This window comes from Panthera pardus, unplaced genomic scaffold (genome assembly GCF_024362965.1).
Source record: "Panthera pardus isolate Hobbes unplaced genomic scaffold, ASM2436296v1 HiC_scaffold_8, whole genome shotgun sequence".
NCBI lineage: Eukaryota > Metazoa > Chordata > Mammalia > Carnivora > Felidae > Panthera > Panthera pardus.
Window position 1 is genome coordinate 113,149,342 of NW_026527013.1, and position 23,191 is coordinate 113,172,532.

A 23,191-nucleotide genomic window follows, 5' to 3' on the forward strand; every position below is an offset into this window, starting at 1 on the left:
GTGGTCTCTCTTATATGGGGAACGATTCCATTTATGAGAGTTCCACCCTCAAGACCTCATGATTTCCCAAAGGTCTTACCGCCAAATACCATCACATCTGGAGTCTGGATTTCAACCTATTAACTTGGAGTCTATAGCAGAGTTGGTCTGAATTCCAGCCTGACCACTGGCTAGACATCTGATCTTGGACAAATGGTTTCAAATCTTTGAGCTTACTGAAGCGGTTCAGCTCTCTGAGCTTTAGCTTCTTCGTGTAGAACGTAGAGCTGGAGCACCTGCTGTGATGGTCAGATGGACCTCACCACGTTTCTAGCATAGTCTACTAAACCAGCTCTCTGCCTTTCCTTCCCCAGAATAAAGGCTTAATGTATCATGACAGTTTGCGTTTAGAGCTGGGTGGTGCCCTGCCTAAGTGTTCTCTCTCACAGCACACATTCCTCATTTCTAAAATCACCATCCCAGACACGTAACAACTTCTTTTAGTGAAAAAAAGTGTGGTATTTCAGGTATATTTTGAAACATGACAACAAGTTCAGGTTGAATAAAAGGCTAATGGCAATCTCACAGAGTCTCCTGTATGACAAGAGAAGTGCAGGTGGTTCCAATAGTTTATGTCTTATGTAGATGCTACCAAACCCACCCTCATTAGAATAGAACTTTCCACTGCATTTCTGATATTGGTAATGGCTGTGCTGTGCATTTCATGTACTGTTGCTCACTCCACCACTATTTTTTAGTTGAGATGTAGATTCATGTTGCCAAAATGCAGGGACGTAAACAATACGGAAGTAGATTTCTCCCTTGGGAAACTTAGAATTAGGATTCTAGGACCGGTATGGCAGGTTCACAGTTTTGGACCTATGCTTCTTCTATTCTGTCTCTCCATCATCCCTGGATTTTTGCCCCATCTGCCCAGTGCAAGATGACTCATTCACACTGTGTGGGCATTCCAGTTAGTAGGAAAGGGACCAAGGAAGAGGATGAAAGACGTGGTCTGTTTATGGGCTCAACCTGGAGATTACACACATCACTTCCACTCATCTTCTATTGCCCAGACTGTAGTCACAAAATCATAACAATCTGCAGCTACTATTTTAATACAGCAAGGAAGAGAAGAAAGAATATGGGGACCACTCAGACTCAGCCATCACTTATGATGGTGCAGCCCATTTAGAGGTATAATCCATGTCCCATGGACATACCAAGGTATGACTGCAAAGTAAAACAAAGACGCGTTAAAGAAATACAATAGACTTTTTGACATACAAATGCACTTACTTTCAAACTAGTTAACTTTGGGAACATTTACTCTTTGAAAATTATTATTGTTCTGATATTTCTGGATCTTCTGTCACTGCCTGTTAGAAACAGTTCATATACCATATAAGACTATCTATCTGACTTACCGCTTTTTAGTTACAGCTCAATTTTTCTCCAAACACTATACCACCCAACAAAGTCATAATACTTATTCCCCAGACTTAATTCCAAATTAGTTTTCACTATCGTCTCTTTCTTTTTAACTTAGTAATTTTTTTTATGTTTATTTATTTTGAGGGAGGGAAAGAGAGAGAGCACATGAGGAGAAGAGGGGCACAGAGAGGGAGAGAGAGAATCCCAAGCAGGCTCTTCACAATCAGCACAGAGCCCAATGCGGGGCTCAAACTCACGAAGTGTGAATAAGGACCTGAGCTGAAATCAAGAGTCGGCCGCTTAACCGACTGAGCCACCCAGATGGCCAAATTTTCACTATTTTCTAAAATGAAATCATTTTCAAAATACAGATGGGCTGTAAGTGAGGAGTTTCTTAAAATATGTTAGGAGCTGTGCAAGCAATCCCAAAAGTGTTCAAAGAAAAGACGTTTATGTGGATCAAAAAGTTCTAGCATGCTTGCTCAAACAGTGATTGACGTTTACCTTGTGCTCATACTTAATACAATTTTTAGAATAGTGTTACCTGGCCATTTGTGCGAATGGATATGCTGAACTTGACTTTACCTACAACACACATCGACTGTCATATACCAGGGAGAGCTTTGTCCTCAGGCTCATTCTTGTGACTTCCTCCAAGACATCCAATATCTACCAATATACATTTTCGCACTGTCTTCTGAACAGTTTCAACTCTTTTGTGTCTTTGAGTCTTTCCTTATTCAAAATCACCTCCTCTGTGAACTTATCATTAACGCCCCTAATAGAGCCAGTTACTCACCCTCTGTGCTCCTGGAGCACTCTATGTACAGCAAATTTTTAGTACTTAATATACCACATGCTAATTATCCATTTACCCATAATCCCCACACGTGCACATGCATGTGTGCAGAAATTCCCACACATGCCTCTATTAGGGGGCGGGCTTTTTGGACCTCATTTTGACTGCCTTACTCACACTTGCATGCCCCCTACTGCTTTCTGTATAGTGGCACTCAACAATATGGCAGGAATTGATATAAATGGGCAAATGAATATTATCTATTTTGTGGAAAGTAACTCACTTTCTATCTCTGACCCTCAGCTTCTCATCTCATATTTTCTCTATAAAACCTGGGGAATGGCTCCAGTGTTCTCTGAAATCTTATGATTTTAGGCAATACTGGGTGAAGGTGGTGATCTCGGGGGAAGAGAGACAGGCAAATTCTAGATACAAAGTCTGCTTAAAGAGGGTGAGCAAAGGCTGTGACTTACCGCACCTTTGATGGGAGCCTATCTTTTTTACAGACTGGACTAGATCTGTAGTGAGGAGCAAAGGAAGGAGAAGAAAGGTTTAATCTTACTCTGGCTGGAAGCACAGCGAGGAAGGGATCACCTCTCTTTCCCCAGAAACTGTAAATTTGACTACAGTGCCAAGTAAGATTATTGAGAATGAGAAAAGTTAGCACTGCCGAGCCCTTGAAACTGTTAAAGAAGAGAGAAGATCAAAGGAAAGCTTTAATTCCAAATTACTGGTTTATAATCTGATTTGATAACAGAGAATATTATCCCGAACATATGGAAGATAAGAAAATAAAGGAAAAGCTCTCACTAAATAACACCATTTGATGCAATTTTTTAATTTTCTCGACATGCCATTTCACAAAAGGAATGTCCTAGAATACTTTTGTTGTAAGAAAATTATTTGCACACTCAAGTTGTAAGAGTAAAAACCAAAACTATATGAGATATTTTTCTAGAAAAACAGGACTAACTGATAAGGAGGGACTTGCCCATCACCAAAACAATTTTTTTTTTTTCATAAAAAAAATGCTTAAAATAGCCCCGGCAAGTGTCTTAAGCAGCTACGCTGACCATCCCTAGAATGTGATATTTACCAAAGTTTTCTCAATGGAAAAGGTATCTCCCGATGTGGTAGGTACAATCTGTTCCTCAAGTCTTTCACCTGGGGAGAAAGAATGGGGAATAATCAAGTGGGAGGGAGGGCAGTAACCCTTAGAGGAAGCAAAAGGGGAAATATGGCAAGGGCCTTTATTTATTTTCCATTTCTCTAGCGGTCAGCGAGTATCACTGGAATGTTACCGGCCTCAAGCGCTGGAGAGCTGGTTTGCAATCACCCTGCCTGAGCCCTGCTTCTTCTGAGCCTGGGGAGATCAAGGAGTTCATTCCTTGTTTACTCATTTGAGATTCACCCCGCCACATACCGCCGTCGCAAGTCGTTAAAATCAAAAAGAAAAAAAAGAAAAAAAAAGAAAAACGCTCAGCAGGGAACGGCGAGGTTTTACCTGTCTTTAATTTATGCAGCGTTTTCAAATCGTGCCGTCCCGACAGGTGTGACCGCGCTTTTTGCGGGAACCTCGGTGCTATTTTACCTGCTTGAGTCTGTCAAAAACCCATTTGTATGCGCCCGGCTAATGTGCTAGAAATAAAAGCCCCAACCTGTCAAGTCAACTCTCTGCACCTGTACGGAGGAGTTAAACTGTTCCATCTGCCAGTATCCCGGGAGATCAAAGGCCCTCCCGGGGAGGTGTTCCGAAGAACCAAAGCAAAGGATGGATGGAGCTCCTTGTCTCGGAGTTGAAAAAGCAGAGAACGGCCCGGAGCAGGGTGGGGGCTGGGGGAGCTGGTGAAAACCCGGGAGGAGGAGAAAAGGATCCCTGAGGCCCCGGCCTGGCCCAGCTACCTGAAGGAGCTTTTTGTCTGACCCAGGCGCGCCGGGAGCGCATTCTTTCACATTAAGAACCGCAGGGGAAGACATTCATTCACTCCCTTTTTTTGGTGACGTAGCTGGGGCATTCATGTGTTTTTAACCTTGAATAATTTTTGTCTCTAAGCTCCAAACAAGTTTTATCCTGTCCACAGGTCAGTTTTGTTACAGAGGCCAATTAGCAGTGCTACCTTCGCCTGCGGCAAAAAGCCAAGTAATGGCGGGGCAAGCCCTACGGAGAGGTGATGAATAAGTCCCGAGAGCTGTAATTTGAAAGGGGGGCCTTTGAAGCATTTACCTTACATGGGACGCTATTGTCACTGCAGGGTGTTTGATCTTAAAATAATTTACTTAATGATCTCACCATGGGAGCGATTGGCAGAGCAAGATTAGGCTGTAAGGCCTAATGGACATGGGAAAAGTTAAAAGTGCTCGGAGAAAGGTATGTAGAGCGCTGAGATCGGTCCGTGTTGTGTGTTCATTACGTGCGGGCTGGGGAGGTGGGGGGAGGGCAGCCCGGCCGACCGCGGTCGGCTTTGCGTGGCTCGTCAGAGAAAATCATCAGACGCGGGCCTCTCCTGCGGGAGAGCAAACTACGGCGCCGAGCAGTTTCCCTCTCGCCTGCGTTTCAGCCCTGGTGGGAACCGATGATCTGATTTTGTTTTTACAGTCAATGATTTCTTTCTTTTTTTCTTTTGCTTTTCTTTTTTTCCTCCTTTTTTGCAACCGTGACCACTGTACTGGAAGGCACCCAGGAGCAGGGCGGCACCCCCAGTGCAGGTTTCTGAGCTGGAATCAGAGCCAGATGAAAATGTGAAAGTATGCCACGTTTCGTCCCCTTTCGGTTGGCACACGGGACTTCAAGTAGACACGAGGAAATTACTGGGCATGGTTATCCTGGGCCAAAATAGGTCTTTCTCCGCTAGAAAACTTTAAAATGCCAGCCAGCCCCCATGTGATGTGTTTATAAATCCGGTCTCTGCGTGTTTTCTTAAAGACATATGAATTGCACTTATGTGGCAGTTGGAAGAACTGTCTTTAGCATTGGGTTCCATCTCTTTGACATCCAGAGACCTAGCACTTCAGGTTTAAATTTTTTCATAGTCTTGGGGCGCCTGAGTGGCTTATTCGTTTGAGTTTCTGACTTTGGCTCAGGTCATGATCTCAGGGTTAGTGAGTTCCAGCCCTGCATGGGGCTCTGTGTTGATGGTTCAGAGCCTGGAGCCTGCTTCAGATTCAGTGTCTCCCTCTCTCTTTGCCCCTCCCCCACTCACACTGTGTCTCTCTTTCTCAAAAAAATAAATATCATTAAAAAAAATTCTTCATAATCTTGGTCTTTCACCTGCTCAGAATTTGCATACTGCCATAGCCCCTTGTGAAAAGCATCTTATTTTCCCTGTTAAGAGCTCGGAATAGTCACCTTAAGTGAATGCCCAACGGGAAAATTGCCACCTAAGCATTGCTATTGCTGCTGATGTATTTGATGTTAAACCTAAGGGAATGTGATGCAATAGAACATGAAAAATCAACCAATGGACTGATTTCCTCTCTAATGCAGATTCTAGCGAAGTGAATCACAGTAGCCTGTCCTTACAACCCAATGTCTTGATCTGTATTCTTCCTTTGGAAAAAAAGAATATATATCTGGGGAATGTATCTAACTCTGTCATCCAGGAGATTAGAATTTGCTATTTGTGTAAAATAGAAAAGCTCAAATTTGAGTTCAGTGTATATGAGCCTGAGTCTCCAAGATCCACAACTTTTGCCTGTGACTGGTACGATGGTGCAATGAAATATTTTTATTTCATGCAAATGAAGTAATTATGAGCATGAGTGCCAGCTTTATGCCAGCAAATGCCTGTTTGCCTGTGCCAATTTGAGGCAGCACAAATATTTCCCACTAGTCTGAAGCTTTTTTTGAAATTTAGCTTTTGGAGTCCTTTTCTGGGTCATCTAGTGAGGTATGCCTGAGAATCTCCCCCTGCCAAAGTAGAATAGACCCCTTTCGAACTTGTCTTTTAATCTCTTACCTGTACTTGGAAGTTAGCAACTTATTAATATGCTTCAGTAATTTATTCTCTGATGCATGGAATTAAGTGTCCAAGGCTAAAGTAAAGATTATATATGCTTTGTTCAAACATTCTTTTTGCTACATGACTTGATAAGTGAGTGAGCTTGGAGCCCATCCTGCATGGTAGGGTGGGGTCAAGGATGGCAACCGGTCGGGATACACATCTCTGTGTCTTAACCTTTTCTGATGAGCTAAAAGGAGATCCCAGGACCACATGGTAATGTAGGGGTTAAGGTGACATAACATAGGTGAAACGCATACATCTGACTCAGAAATGAGAAGATTCTTTATAAAAACTCTTTCTCACTCTGGGCTGTGGATACTTTGAATCTGCATAGTTGGAGTTAATTTTGGCTCCTCCTCCTCCCTAATTAGCTTTTCCCCCATTTCCACTCTTGACCCAGTAGGGGGTTACTGTCAAGTGAAGCAAAGGTGTTTGCAGAGCCTAAATTTGAATGCTGAGGTTATTTACAAATATCAAAACCTTCTGGGAGAAGTCCGATTCGTCATCTCTGGGCCATCTCAAAGGCATGAGGACTAAGCCGGTGAGATTTCCTTGTCCTCTTTTTTCTCTTCTCTTTCCATTTTTCCGCAATGCTACCTTAAAAACAACTTTTTTTTTCCCCCAACCTTACTGTGATTTCACTTGTGTGTTGTCCTAAATTGGTGTTTGTAACTTAAAAACCAACAATTGTTATTCTCACCAAAAGACAAATGAACACTGATTAGAAAAGAGTAAGAAAAGATAATTAGGACGGAAAGGAAGTTATGAGTGTTTTAACAGAAAAGTTTGAGTCTTGAATAACACACGAATTTCAGCTCCTTAAGCCCCTGTTTGTCTCTCTGCTGTTTCCTCTTGCTCGATTGATTAGCTTTCTTTCCCTCCTTCTCCTCCTGTCTGTCTCCCTTTATCTGTGTCTCTCCATTTCTTTCTCTCTTCTTCCCTCTGCCCTTGATATTGTTATTGGCTCTCCTTCGTTCCCTTCTTCCCTCATACCCTCCTCCCTCTCTCCCTCATCTCTCTCCCCTCTTCTGAGTGTGTGTTCACCTCAGTCTCTCCCACTGGGCTTGTGCCTCCGTGTCTGTTGGCTCTTTTCTTCCATCTTTCTCTTTGTCTGAAAACCGATGATATAAATTAAACGAGTTGAATGTGTGAATATTAGGAACTTTCTTCTTAATCATCATCTGTAATGATTTGCTTTTCCAAGTAAAATCTGTGAATTGACAAACTTGCCCCGAGAATCTCCCAGTCTGTCAGGGACCTGAATGTCAAGAAGTACTTGACCATCCCAGACAGCGAATGTTGAGCCATCTCCTGAGCTTGGCGCATAGCAAGGAAGCAAGTGCTCTGGCAGTTTCTGCATTCACGTGAAAGACCAGTCACAAGAGAGGGGTGAAAACGAACAAGGTCAAGGTCAAGCCACTCACCCACCTCTTCCCGCCCCGCTCTCCTCCCACCTTGCACTGATTACTGTACTGTGTGTCAGAGGTACTCCCACTGGCCTAGAACCATCATCTCATCCAGAAGACACATAAATTCCACCCAGGTAGTTCTAAAATCACCCAGCTGATCATTCAATTTATATACAGTATCAAGTGTTCATTTCATAGCCGCTATTTCAGTCCCACTGACCCACAGGTCCTTGACATGTGCTTTGCCAGGGCCCTCCAGTGATGTAAAAGTAACTTTTTAGCACTCGCAGAAAAAGCAATTGAAGTTCATTTCTCACAGATTACCAGGCCCCATCAGAAATGAAGATGCTGTAAAGCAGGCATCGAGCAATGTTCAGATGTCTGTTGCTTTCGGTGGAAAAGCCTGCTCTGGCGAGGTTCAGACCCCTCATGTAGGACTTGGTCCTGTTCTCAGTACACTCTGCTCCATTGCGGTAGGGTCTCTACGAGCCCTCTGTCATCACCGGGGGATTAACCTATCCATCTGTATCTCCAGGAGCTTGGATTTTTTTTTTTTTTTTTCATTTTTCTCGTTTCTCACCTCTTATTTTGTATCCTATTTTTTGCTCAGTCCCGTAGTGTCAGTGCTGTCTTCGGAGCGGGATTGCTGGGGGGGGGGGGGGGGGGCAGAGTTTCCCGAATGGGGTGGGCCACATCTATCCTGGATTATGCAAGCAGCCATCTTGCTGTTATTCTAAAATGAGCTGCAGGATAGAGACAAGCTGGTTAAAATGGGGTAATTGCGTTTCTCGGGGCTCTGCTTCATGATCACCCCGAACCATGGCCCCTTCCGCTGTGCTCATTCCCCTTTCCCTGGGAAACTGTTTCCTAATTCCCGCGCCCCACCCCCCGCACCCCTGTCCTCTGCAATATCCCTCTTAGTAAATTTCCCTACTGCTAGGCTGTGTCTGATGCAAGCTCACATGAAGTGAGTTTCCGCTTGAGAACTTGAAAGACACCTCCAGCTGGCCGGTGACCCAAGTTCAACTGTAAGACAATAAGCACGATATTGCTGAAGTGCCATGACTGGTACTTTCAGAAATTCCTTCCCCAAAAAGGGAGGAGTTTCTGGGCAGCCATTTCGCCTAGAAGTGCAAGACACAGGTGTTCAGATAGCCACAGACTCAAATGTGGAGAATTTGACCTCCACTTGGAAGGAAGGAAAATGAGGTTTGTTATAATAGGCTTGTTTGTTTTGCATATGTTTTCTAAATGTTCAAAATGAAAAACCCTGGTTCTTAAAAGATTACTGAAAGTTTGATGTATTTATTTATTTATTTATTTTTTCTGGAATAAAATGGCTGCCGACACAACCTCAGAATTCCTAAATTCTGAAGTTCTTACCCTGACCCTCCCAACCGCATTCCCTTTAAATAATCGTAAACCTTTCCATTAGCTGTCATTTCTCTCCTACTTCCCAAGGACACACATAAGCAACAACTTAAAGTGGAGGGAGAGAAAAGCTCTCCCTTTTCCCCAGTAGATGTCTTTTGGGTAGATACTGTTCTAAGATGTAGTGTAGACAGTGGGCTACTCACAAGACTTAGAAAGGCACGTGATGGCTCACAGCAACCTATTGTACAGACAGGGAAACTGAGGCCTTGGAGGGTAGAGTAAGGTCATATACAAGATGGGAGATTTAAAAGCCTCTTCTTCACGGGCGCTAGGTGGTTGCAATGCTGTAATCTTCCCCAGTGTGAACTGTTCTTAGAGGAAGTGATGCTCACGGAGGACCCCCACCTCTCTCATGACCCAGTCATCTAAGTATTGCCTGCTGACAGCTATCGGCTGAGTCCCTCTGTAATAATGTTTGTCCTCAGCTTAAGAGAAAGACCTCTGTCAAGGTTAGGCTCCCTCCCTGTGGGCAGCCTGCATCCATAAGTCTGGGTGATTTGCGGGGGGATAAAAACTGCTATTCCCTTCACCTGGGGTAGCTCTTTTTATAATGACAAAGGGTGTGGTTCTATTTCCTTTTTTCCTCTTCCTACACCCTTGGGTGGAGAGGAGGAGGGAGGCAGGGAGTAGTTGTAGGGTGTGGGGCAGGGGGGAGAGGATAAAACCTGGGTGAGGGAGGGGGAGTGACAGCCACGAAGGGGAGGAGTCAGATTTGAATTTGGGCAGACAGAGGGTACTTTCAGTCAGAGGAGAGTTGGGGGAGGAGGGAGGGTGGGCTGTAGCCTTGAAGGTCAGGGGTTAGGATTAGGTTAAGCTCCTAACATCACAGCTGTCCTGTGTCCCCAGATTACCTACCTTCTTCACCCCTCCCACGAGGCCCCTCACCTCAGTGCAGGGCTGCTGAGGGGCCTCCCGGCTGCACAGCACATGGGGCTAACAGAGGTCTTTCTCACACCTGCACCACAGTTCGTGTCCTCCACTGCAGGGTCCTGCCTTGTTTACATCCCCAAAGGTATTGCCCCGACGCTCTCCAAATCCACTTACTGCTCGTAATCTTTCATTCAAAATCTATCTCCCAGAACCTGACCTCAGACACTTATGTTCGTAAACTATGCCATCACTTAAAAATGCTGCTACATGATCTCATCATGGTGTTCACCACAAACAGAGGCCCAGACAAGCGAAGTGACTTTCTCGGGGTCACACATTGCAGTACTGGACCTGGGACAGAATCTAAGTTCTCTGACTCTTGGCCCAAGGCTCTTATGAGAACATAAGTGAGTTAGGGGTGCAGATGTCGCTATTCCTAAAATGTCTCTCCTGAGACTTACTCTTTATGAGTTGACTTTCCACCATTTATTTCTATTTCCTTGATTGTTTACCTTTCCCCTCCCCAAACCTGCTCTTCCCAGCCCCACTACCTGCCTTTGCAGTGCTTTCGTTCAAGCAGTGCTGCGGGAGGTAGCAGGAGATGGACAGATTCTTGGGACATTAATACTCTGGCACCAAGACCTTTTGGCTCCCATCTGCTTTTCTGCAGAGCAGCCCAAAAAGAAGTGGTGACCGAGGGATGTGGCTGGTGATGCATTGCTGACCCTCTGTTCTAGACACTTAGTTCATCTCAAGCTTCACACACTTGGTTCTAAAGTAGAATTTCATCAGCGCTGATGTTCCGGTCTTCTTGTTTGCAGAGAGCAAGGATTTCTCATGCTAATCACTCTCTAAGCCTAGGTGCAATCCAGACCTTTAGTGGCTCTGTGTGAGGCTCATGATGTTCTTGGATCTGTTCTCTAGGCTCACAGAACCCTCGAGTATCCCCTGGGGACTCTGTCCTTTGAGTTACTTGGTTCAGCTCAGCACTGGCTAGAGAAGAAAATGTTCTTCTTGATGCTCCTCAATGAAAAGCTTCGGGGGATCTGTTCATTGCCTTGATGTTCTGGAACTTCTAAGGCCTCAGGGGATTTTCACCTCACTTTGCAAATCCTCTGCACTGATTGATTGACAAACATAACTCACACCAGTTAGCTTCTTTGCATAGCCTCAGGACAGGTGTTTAAGGAACCTAAGGTTTGAAGGTACCACCAGTGTTTTGGTTTTGGTCCCTGGTTTTACTTTTTATTGATTTTTTTTTTTTTTTTTGGACAGTATTTTAGAACACAGAGTTGAATCTATTCAGATCTATCATCTCCTGATGATTTCAACCAGTGTATGACCTCCTGCAAAGGACATGACTCCATCCAGATCATTCACTCAGCTTGGTAAAGCGTGGGAAGAACAGATGAACCCAGCGTCGGTGGCTGTGTAGGTAGGTCCTTATTATTCTTCACCTTCGTCCCAAAGGAAGACCCGCCAAGTGAGCACTCACACACTGGTCCTTTGGTTTCTTCAGGGCCTCACGGTAATGTGATTGTCTTGAGAAAAAGTCCTAGTCTGGGGGCGCCTGGGTGGCTCAGTCGGTTAAGCGTCCGACTTTGGCTCAGGTCATGATCTCGCGGTTCGTGAGTTCAAGACCCGCGTCAGGCTCTGTGCTGATGGCTCAGAGCCTGGAGCCTGTTTCAGATTCTGTGTCTCCCTCTCTCTCTGACCCTCCCCCGTTCATGCTGTGTCTCTCTCTGTCTCAAAAATAAATAAATGTTAAAAAAAAATTAAAAAAAAAAAAAGTCCTAGTCTGGCCAGGTGTACAGATTTTAATCAAATCTTGTGAATTCTGAGCTCAGCTCTAGATGACACTTAAAAATAAGAAAGAAAAGGCTTAGACTTATTGCTTGTTTCATAAATTCGTTGCTTATATTTTGGGGGTGCTTTCCCCAAACCTATGGATCATGGAATTTGTTTTCAAAGGTCTTTTCTGTGCATATCATACCAACCCCCAGGAATCCGGGTATTGTCCTGAGAGGCAGAGGTTAAGAGTATGGACTCAGGGGGCACCTGGATGGCTCAGTCGGTTAAGCCTCCGACTTTGGCTCAGGTCCTGATCTGACAGTTCCTGAGTTTGAGCGCTGCATTGGGCTCTGTACTAACAGCTCAGAGCCTGGAGCCCGCTTTGAGTTCTGTGTCTCCCTTTTTTTCTGCCCCTCCCCTGTTCTCTCTCTCTCTCAAAAATAAATAAACAAAAAAAGGGGGGGTGGACTCAGGAGCCAGCCTTCCTGGGGGCTGGTCTCCCTCCTCTACTTGCTGGCCTGTGTGACTTTGGGCAAGTTACTCACCCTCTCTGTTCCTCAGTTTCCTCATCTACAAAATATGGGGGGGGGGGTTTCCGGAGGGCAGGGCTATTGTTAAGATTATGTAAATTAGTTTATTTTGAAGTCCTTGCAACAGAGGTTCACATATAAGACACACACGTTCTAGATTATTTTCCTATTGTTGTTATCTCTCCCTAGTCAGTTACATCTGGAGATTTTAAAACAACTGTTCTTTGTGTTGCCTGACTACATTTGTGGCAGAGAGAGGAGAGACCCTTTTTAACATTTAAATATATTCCGTTTCGCAAGGCAAATCTTTTTGCATATTAAGGAAGGAAATCGGAAGGTAAGTGCCCACTGTTTTTAAACTTGGAATGGGGTATTTTTAAACAGTTTTCAATTTACTTAAGAGTTTTAACACAGCTAACATTAGTTGGAACTGAATGTCTGAGAATGAGGTTAGTGTTCTGCATAAACCCTGCTTTTAAAAAGCTCACAGGAAGGGTCAAAGACCAGGAAATGCTCTCACTATAATTCTCGTTTTCAGCTGAATTGGACATGGCCACAAGAACGCAGGCCTGAATCGCATTATGTTCCAGGAACCTTGAACTTCGCATCATAATGACCTGGGGCCTAACAGAAGCAAATTGCAAGTGGTTTCAAAAGGATAAACTCCAATTTATATTAAACTAGTATTATAACTTAAGCAGCTCGTTTTGAAAGCAACACGAAAAACCTCATCATTCATGTGATGGCTCCTTAAATGCATCCCTTTGCATTTTACCTGTAAAATGCTCTGTGTTTGCTGACAGGTTAAATGTATACTATACACAGAGAGCCAACACTTCTCTTTGTACCACCGCGGCAATCTCACTGGTTTTAGCCGCATTCTTTATTATTTTAAGCTGTCGCCATTGTCTTCTAAACACCATAATTAGAAGCTGAAAAGCTTACAGCAACCAAACCCAATAAGGTTTCATTATGAACAAAATATTCTACTGTGGCTCAACAAGTGACCCTGTGTAGTCTAACATGATGAAGGCTTCAACCTTCCTGCCCAATTATGGCTTTGGGAATGTATAAAGTTTTCCCTTTCGGTATTATTTAGCAACTCTATTCAAGCTTTAGTTTCTTGGTCATATTTCTTTACTTACTGGTCTCTTTATTTCATTTTGTGCAACTGTCATTTTCCTACAGCCGTGGTAAAGAAAACCTGTCCCCTGGAAGCAGTTCAGAGTTTCTCTTATCGGGGATGTGGTGTTTTATAAATAAGTTGAGAGAGGGAGTCAGTGAGCAGGGAGCTGAAATCATTAAGCCCCTTGACTAGAGAGAGAAGAGAGGGAGGTGATTTTAGGGCCCAAGAAAATACTGCCCGCACCAGATCAGTGACTTTTTAATGTGATGCTTGGTATCTTTTTTCCATTTGATTCAAGTCTTCTTCTTCTTTTTTTAAGTGTTTATTTATTTTAGACAGACAGACACAGAGTGTAAGCTGGGGAGGAGCAGAGAGTAGGAGACACAGAATCCAAAGAAGGTTCCAGGCTCTGAGCTGTCAGCACAGAGACCAACGTGGGGCTCGAACTCATGAAGTGCGAGATCATGACCTGATCCGAAGTTGCACACTCAACCGACTGAGCCACCCAGGTGCCCCTTGATTCGAGTCTTCTGGAATTCTGTCCAAAAGCGAACTTCTGCAAGACTAATACATGAAACGTTATCATTTACACCTGAGTATAACTGAGCGTGTGTGTGTGTGTGTGTGTGTGTGTGTGTGTGTGTGCGCGTGTGCGCGCATTTCTCATAAAAAGAAGGCAAAAGTAGAGGGTTTCTGATGAAGATGGGAAGAGAAAGTTAAAAGAAAATAAATTAAGACGATTAGAAAATAAATCTATTCTTATGTTTTACCTGGGATTGTTGCTCATTTGAATCTCTTGCTTCAGTGCATTATCACATTCTTTTATGTTGACTGTAAACTGGGAAATACTAGGTGGGGGGAAAATAAAATGTGTTCTGGTATTTTAGAGCTGTTTCAGGGAACAGGTTCCCATGGCCAAGTGGATACAGCTCGGTTATGAAGTATTCTCATTTAAACCAAGCATGTGAAATATAAAAATAAACATTGGATTTTTTTTCTCTACTTTACATTCTGCTGATGAAACACTGAACTCTGAAAAATGGGCATGTCAGGACTGCTTTTGATAAATCTCCTTACCTGCCATGTGTTTTCAAGGTTTCCCGACTGTTCGTTAATTATCAAGCTGTATTTCTCTTATTTCTCTAATCTCTAGAACACAATGAAGCATATCAATCAGCATAAACCTCAGGGAAGCTGCTGATCTCTGAATTCCCATCTTTACTGTTGTCAGATGCTGGGTCTCCGAGCCAGGGCAACATGTCCCAGTTGGCAACATTCTTTTCCCTCCTCCTTTTAGATTGAGTCTAGATTCAGGTTCTCTTTTCCCTTTTCTTTTCTTTTCCCTGCCATCACCTTCTCCCCCAAAACACACACACACACACACACACACACACACACACTCTCTCTCTCTCTCTCTCTCTCTCTCCCCAAGCAAGGACTGAGCATGCTTAGGAAACCTGGAGTTTGATACTCATCCAATCAAGGAGAAAGTGACTTAGAGCTACTCTCTCCTCTGTAAGGCAATGTGGTTCAAAATTGAGTTTGAGAAGTATCCCTATGTCAGGCTCCTCAGGGAAGCGGGAAAAATGACCTACAGACTTGAAAAACTCTGGAGACATTGCCAGGAATCTGCCTTTATAACGGGATCCCCAGGTGCTTGGTAAGCCGTTTAAACCAGAGTCACTGCTTTGGCGGATCCCATTTTCTAAAGAAAGGAGCACTTATCCTAAACTAATGATTTAATCCTAAATTCTCTCCCAAAAGATAGATACTACCACCCAAGTTCCTTCCGGAGTCCGGTACAGTGAGAAGATAGAGAAAGAAGGAGATTTTTTCCACTACACTACACTGCTCCACTCCCAGTTTCATCGCTTATAGTTCCTCAGGGCAAAGGTCAACCTACGTGGTCTGGAGGAGGAAGGGTGGGCACCCCCAGCAAGCCCAGCCGACCCTTGAGCACTGCGCTTCACAGCTCATTGTGATGGGCAGTGGGAGGGCCTTCACCTCCCTCCAGTTCTCCCCTGCTTGGCCACAGCTCTCAGCTTCCGGAACAGTCAAGATTCCCTCCAACAGTTCCCAAAAGTGAAGTTCTTTTTGACCTAATTAAAACAACAACAACAACAACAACAACAACAACAAAAAACCTAAACAGCTACATCACACTAGCTTTATTTAAAAAAATAAAATGTGCGAATATGCAAAAAATAAAACTGTATATTGCGTCCCTCAGTTTCCTGTCATGTTCCTTCCCTGCTTTATTTGCCTTCGTTTTGGTCACTATTTTCTAAAATGGTTCGTAACTTGATTACCTGGCTTATTGTCTTTTAATCCCCACTGGAATAGAAGGTTCATGAGGATGAGGATTTCTGTGTTTTTCATTGCTCTCTCCTATTCGTAGAACATTGTGCTTAAATATTTGGATAGCCTGATGGTCTGAAAATAGGTTCTCATATACAATATATTTATGCATAAGTATAGATGAAAACACAATTAAGACTTTCCGTAATTTATACGTATTGTGCTGTTTGTATAAACATGCAAATTTTGACCTCTTTTAATCCATCAATCAGTAATAGAAGGTGAATACCTGCTAAACTCAAAGACTTTTTCTTTTCATCTATATTTGTCCATATATTTTACCCTGATGCCTGTTTCACATGACCTCAGCCCTTTTAGCAGCAAAAGCTGTGTCTGCAGAGACCTTTCTAAGAAAGTATATTTGCCTGTAACTGGATGAAGCCTACAGTCTGAAAATCCAGGACTGAAATTTCATTTCATGACCCAGCAGAGAGTGCTACAGCAAAGTTTCCTCCTTTTTGGCAATTACTTTAAAAATCCAGCAAAATCCTGAAAATACATGCCTGGAGATCTGAGAATCACTCCAGTGGGTGCTGCCTGGTGGAATTTGCTTGTTTGGCCGGAGCTCCTGAAAGACTGAGGAATTCTTCCTTTCTGTAGAGAAGGGCAGTGGGGAAGACAGTTTTCAAGAAAAAGTAAAATCAAACTGTGTGAAGGAATTTGAAAATGCAGCTAAATATGGATAATAGGAAGGATTCATGGTTCCCAGACTTTCCACTAGTAAGGGTCCTAGATCTCACTTTTTCTGAAATCATTTCTCCATTAAAAAAACAAAAAACAAAATCTCACCTTTCAACATCTCTTAAAAGGTCCTTAGAATTTAGGTCTAGGCTACTTTTTTATTCTCACAGCTCACCAATCCTACACCTGTATGATCCAGCCTTAATGATTTAGTTTCAAATGTTTTTTTTTTCCTTCATTATTTATATTTGAGACAGAGCACATGCGCATGTGGTGTAGGGGCAGAGAGAGAGAGAGAGACAGGATCTGAAGCAGGCTCTGCACTGACAGCAGAAAGCCCAACTCCAGGGCTCGAACTCATGAACTGTGAGATCATGACCTGAGCCAGAGTCGGATGCTCAACCGAGTGAGCCACCTAGCTGCCCCTGAATGATTTAGTTTCTAGAAAATGACATGTTCTCTGATGCCTCCTTGTCTTTGCACCTGCCTTTCTTTCCTCTGGAGAATTTTTCCTCTCCAGGCTTCTTTCCACCACCACTCCCCTTCACTGTGTTTTGAGTGAACAAATGAGCAAGGGAGGGCCAGAGTAGAGCTTTGCTAATGAAAATTAGTTCTACCCCTGAAACAAGATTGCATAAATGTTACATTTGCCTAGAGATGGATGGCCTAAAAACAGAGAAACACTGATAATATTTACCTGTGAATAATATGCATCCCAGATACCCCACATCGCAGGTGTACTAAGCAGTGTGCAAGAATGAGAGACAACCGAGAAAACAGTAAGAGTAAAACACGAGGTGGAAACACCTGCACAGACTCTGCAAAAAAAAAAAAAGCCCTTCCAAACTTTTCTACAGTCTCTGCAGTGTTAAAGGAGGTTGTTGGTCAGTGAACGTGAATGAAAGGACTGATTTTTATTCACAGGATCCCATGAAACTGTAGGCAAGGAAAATGACTAGGGATTTGTATAGATTTTAAAATACCTTTTCCAGGTGCCTGGGTTGCTCAGTTGGTTAAGTGTCCAACTTCGGCTCAGGTCATGATCTTGTGGTTCCTGAGTTCGAGCCCCGCGTTGGGCTCTGTGCTGACAGCTCAGAGCCTGGAGTCTGCTTCGGATTCTGTGCCCCTCCCCCTCTGCCCCTCTCCCACCCCCCTCTCAAAACTAAATAAACATTAAACAATATAATAAATAAACATAAAATACCTTTTCAAATTACTGAACGTAGGCTGGCGCCTTCCCCTCTTTCCTCCTAGGGCTTTGAGCCACTTTGAGCCAAGGGACCCATCAGATTTTTTTCCAGTCCTGACATCATGTGATTTTGAAATCTACTCTAATTCTAAGGCCCAAAGTGCATTTTAAAGATTTCAATACAGGGTTGAGCTGCCAAAGCCACCCTGCCTCCAGCTGTTGCTATTTTGAGAAGGAGGCGAGGATAGGTTTCTTAAGCTTTTGTTCCCTCTGTCCGCTGAAGCCACTGCTGTTGAAGTGACAGAGCCAATCCCAGTGTCCTCTTTTCCAGCCGCATCTCACCTGGCTCATCAGTAGTTTTTGACAGATGTCCTCTCCCTCCCTCTTGAAACATTTCTTAGTCTCCTTCTTGGTCTCCTCTTTTCTGCTTTGTCGTCATCTTCCAAACGCTTCACAGTGGAGTGCCTACAGCTCAGTTTTTAAATATCTCCTCTCTTTGCTCACTCCCTAAGTGCCGTTGTGCAGTCTCAAGGCTCTTTTACATCCTGATGACTCCCAAATTTATGTCTCTGTTCCCAGTGACATACCAGAGCCAGCTGGCCTGGGCTCACGAGAGCACATTTCTTCTCAAATCCATATCTAATGACAGCGTCATTATGTTGGTTACTAGAAATCAGCCATGGTGAAGTCATTACACCAAAGAAATTGACAAACACTACATGTTGAGCCTCTTTTTCTCCCCCCTATCCCCAGAGCACTAGTTGTGAAGTGTTTCCTAGCCCACCATTTTTCCTGAACTTTCCCACTGAACTCTGGTTTGTGTGTCCAACTGCCAACTTGGTATCTCCCCTTGGCGATCAAACATGTCTAAAATGGAACTCCTCTCTCCCAACCCCGTCCTTTACCCCAGCTATCCCCTCCCAGGAAATAACAACTTTATCTTTCTAGCTGCTCAGGTAAAAAATGTATGTTACCTTTGACTCTTCTCTTACTCTCCTATCACATATTCAAACCATTAGTAAATCTTATGGTTTTCCATATATATATATATATATATATATACACCCAGGGTACTCAAAATACTTACTCCAGGTAAGGATGGATGGATAGATCCAAGAGGGAGGAACAAAGGAGTTGTGTTTCCTGCTAGATCTCAATGATCTAGTCAGAATTGCTTACTGCTCCCCTCCCCTTCTTTACCCCTTGTACAGTAGACTGAGTTAGCATTTGGTAAGCAAGAGTCTCATGCACTTCACTTCATGTCAGACTCCACTCACATGCCCTCTTACGTGCTTGTTGTAGAAAGAAATCAGCAGGATGGATGATCATTGTCAGTGTCTCTCCCTCCCACATACTTTCACCACATGGAAGGTGTATATGAATCTGATTTTTACATTATTCTACTTCATGTAACACGAAGCAACAAGTCAATGGTGGATTTCCTATGGAGCTAATGAACCTTAAGCTTCAGGGTCCCCCACTTGCATTGGGTCACGAGGGTACTGAGAATGGCCGGGAGTCCTAAAGTGTTCTAGATAGGACAGAAAAGCCAAGTTAGAGTTTCCTCCATAAGTCAAGGTGCCATTTATTGAAATTCAATTTGCTGATTAAATAACCTGTGAAAAGAAAGTTGCTACATGTTCTCTCTAAATGCTTTAAGGGAGTGCCTACATGGCCCAGTAGGTTAAGCCTCTGAGTTCAGCTTGGGTCATGATCTCATGGTTCATGAGTTTAAGCCCCATGTCGAGCTCTGCCAGTATGGAGCCTGTTTCTGATCCTCTGTTTCCCTCTCTCTCTCTGCCCCTTCCCTGCTTGTGAATGTGTGCTCTCTCTCTCTCTCTCTCTCTCAAAATAAATAAACATGTAAAAAACTAAATGCCTTAAAAATATTTAGGAGAGTTGTTTGAAGGCACTCAAACTATCTTCCTGAGAGCTGATCAAATAAGGTTAGTCCTAATTTTATCTGGAACTTCCAAAGAGTCTACACCATATTGTTCCATGTCCTACATATGTAACTAGAACTTTGATAACTTTCCATCAGGGTACAGTCAAAGGAATAATAAAGCAGTTATTATCCCGAACTTCAGAGACATCACCCATTAACATCTACACAATATCATCTCCTAAACAAATGACCAACATTTCCCCCACTACACCAACATTTTGGAAAGCTGTACTGCCTCCATCCACCCATGAAAGGGTAGAGCAGGGTCTGTCATACTGAGAGCAGGAAAACCACACTAATAGCCTAAGAAAAAATGTTAAAACAAAACAAAACAAAAAAAAACACATTTTTTATCATTCTAGTTGGCTAGCCTTTGAGTGGTTGAAGTGCAGATGGGTCCACTCCCTTAAATGTCACCCACTGTCCTGTCAATAGCCAATGACAAAACAAACAGATGGCTAAAGAATGGGGTGGGGGTGAAGGGCAGATGGGAGGGAAGGAATACATGCTGGAAATAACTCAATCCATGGTTTAGTAAGTTGTGTGTGCAGAACTCTGCTGGCAAATTTCACCGGAGTTGTACTTTTGGGAAGATGGTAAGATTGGATTACATCTTTAAAATAATTGTTCAAATAAGTGGGCTAGCACAGAGGAGAAGTCTGTATTGACTCTCTGTTTACCCAGAAGGGGCAGAAAAGTACAAAACGAGCTTTTCTTTAACTACAATGGCAATCTTCTAATAGCAGCACTGACTTGCTCCAAAATACAAGACTCAGAGGTTGATAATCATCTTTCAGTTCAGGTTATTGCATGCAATTTTTCACATTCACTCGACTTTTTTCACAGAGCTCTTAGTAAAGTAACTCTCTTAACAATAAAAGCTTTTATGGAGCCCATTACTCTGGAGAGCTAACCACTCCTGTTTTTTTTTTCTTCTTCTTCTTCTTCTTCTTCTTCTTCTTCTTCATCTTCTTCTTTTTATTGGCTCCTTGGAATATTTATGGCTGCCTTTGTTCTCACTGCAAACTTACGCATCTGGCTGTGTGTGGCCAGTTTCGTTGTTTTTGTTGTTGTTGTTGGATAGGAAATGGATAAGTGTGTGTGCAGACGTTTGGGTGGCTTCGTTTATGCACATGAGGTTCTCTTTTCATCACCTTGTCACTGCAAATCTTCGTTGTTTAGCCGGGGAGTGTTTGCTCCCGGACTCTTTCCACTGTGAGCTGTGTGACCTAAAACTTTATGAGCTGCCATGCAGCTTCTTCCTGATAAACAGGTTCTCTGGTGGAGGGAGGCTTGAGTGAGGCTGGGCTTCAGCAACAAAAGCTTGACTCCCTGAACACAGAATAAACGGATTAGATTCCCTGGTAAAGAGTTTCACTGGAACTAACTTACATAAGCAGAGCGAGTGCAGTCTGGCCTGGATCAGGGGAGAACAAGGAAGCCTGTTCTCCATGGGATTCTCATGGACACAGGTGCAGCATGCATGAGAATTTCCCATCTTTACTGCTGCACAGGAGGACTGCACTTAGGCAGTAAAACATTGGCACCAGTCTCCAAACTCAGAAAGGACAACCCAGCCTTGCCATAATAATCCTTCCTGCAATTAGGTCTGTCCTCTGACCTGGAAGATCAGATAGTGGTTCAGATGGCTGGCTGTACAGCCAAGGTGTCTGGGTAAGTTATTCAACTTGCTGAGCCTCAATGTCTACACCTGCAAAATGGGAATAATAATAGTATTTACATTGTAGGGTTGTGGTATGGATTGAGATAATACAAATAAAGTGCTTAAAATCATATCTGACCCATAGTGAGGTCTCATAACATTGGATCTTATTAGCTCTCTAATTAGAATGTAGGCTCCTTAAGGGTAGGTTTGGTCTGTTTTGTTTACTGCTATGTCTCTCACACCTAGGACTTAGTAGGTGCCAATAAATACTTGCTAAAGGAATTCCCCACTAAGTTAGCCTAAGAACTTGTTCCTGTAAAGGAATCAGGAAGAGGAGTTCTCCTAAATATCAAGTACATGGGCCTCCATAGTTCCCTGGTTCCTGTTGAGCACCCATCCAAGGATTTAGTTGAAAGGCGTTGGGAATGTTTCACCTCCCAATATGGTTTGTGGGACGGTAACTTTCAAACCTGTCCAGAAAGCAACACAAGTAATTCTAAAGCTCATATAAATCCACCTCTTTTTTCTGCTTTCCTCACTAGAGAAGAACCAAAAAATTAGCACACCTCCCTCAACATATCTACTGGACAAATGCTCATCACCCACAGAGGTCATTTCTGCTGACTCCTCTCCACTGTGAGGCTCACGGAAGCTCGTTATAGCACAGGAGGCTGTAAAGAGTTATCTCCCTTGTTCCTGATGCACTGTGGCCAATCTAAGCATGAAACTATTCGGAGATCACAGGTCTCTTAACTTCGAATGTAAGGGTTTGAAAAGACAGTTTTACACCAACCTGTTCTTTACAGTATAAATGTAGCAGTAAGTCAACATGGGACTCTTTCCGAATCCATTTTAGCTGAGGCCCTGAAAGCACACAGCAATAGGTGGCAGATGTGTGTGTAATTTTATTCATCTATAGCTTCATTTCCCTATGGATCCATGCTTAGCTTCAGGGTTCCTTTAGATAATCAGGTGAGTTGAAGACAAACTTGATCTCTTGCATTCTCTATGAAGACCGTCCACACTGTGGGATCTATGAGACACCCACAAGTGGCTCTACGGACAATGAAGTAGGGCAGAAGTGCTTCAGTCTTGACTTTGCAGCCTCAGGGCTTGCTGTGATGCCTGATTCCTTTAGGAACTCCCTAGGATATATGTTAAGCAGAGTTGGATACAGTGGGTCGGCTGTGTTCAGTGCCATGGAACAGGCCACTCCCCACCCAGACCAGGCCTGGAGAATGTGGGAATTATTGCCGAGATCAAGAACTTGCTGGAATGTTAACCACTGCCTGGAAGCCCTGGATAATCCAGGAAGTCATGGACTGCTTCAGCCCAGCGCATAAACAGTAAAGAACTTCTTGCTTCTGTAGGTGCTGAAAGGAAGCAGTGGGGTCATTAAAGTGTGTTCCTGGTGGCCGGTGGGTTATGGCATGCTTTTCCAGCACAAAGGAAACATCGGTAATCTCTGGTTGATTGTCCTCACCTTCTCATGGCTGTGCTCTCAGGCAGCAATTATGGAATGTTTGTGTTGCTCATCCCCAACTTAACTTGGGAAGGATTGAAAAAAATACACGTTCCTTGTACTCGTGCGATGTGACTAAGTATATATAATTGCAAATGGATAAAAAAAACACCTATGACCCTCCTCTAAACAGCAGAGAGGAATATGTTTTAAAAGAAGATGCAGCGATTCAGTATGTGAGGTTTTCTTTGTGACCTAAAATCCAAAGAGATTGGGATTAAGCAAAAGGTAGAAGATGGCAAGCTGGAAGGTATTGACCAGAGCTACCAAGAACACTGTCATGAAACCATGAGCTACATGGACTTGGCTCAACCATCATCAGGGAAATCTTCGGCTGAACAGCCCCATTCCTTTAAGGATCATTCAAATGACCTGGCTCATGGTACCTTTGTTCAAGCTGTATGACAAACCCCCAACTCGAGTCTTCATTTCAGGAGCTAGAGAAGCAAGGGCAAAG

General features: G+C 43.5%; 1 long non-coding RNA gene across 2 annotated transcripts; it reads left to right on the top strand.

Annotated features, from left to right (window-relative positions):
• Nucleotides 1–4,074: 4,074 nt before the first annotated feature.
• On the top strand, nt 4,075–13,975 carry LOC109263807 (uncharacterized). Of its 2 annotated transcripts, none has more exons than XR_008420454.1 (4): nt 4,075–4,580; nt 11,202–11,361; nt 12,548–12,588; nt 13,709–13,975. It is a non-coding gene; the product is annotated as an uncharacterized LOC109263807 (long non-coding RNA). The 2 variants fall into 2 exon arrangements; XR_002078403.2 differs by lacking the exon at nt 13,709–13,975 and adding an exon at nt 12,786–13,683 and having other exon boundaries at nt 12,548–12,584.
• The last annotated feature ends 9,216 nt before the right edge of the window (nt 13,976–23,191 follow it).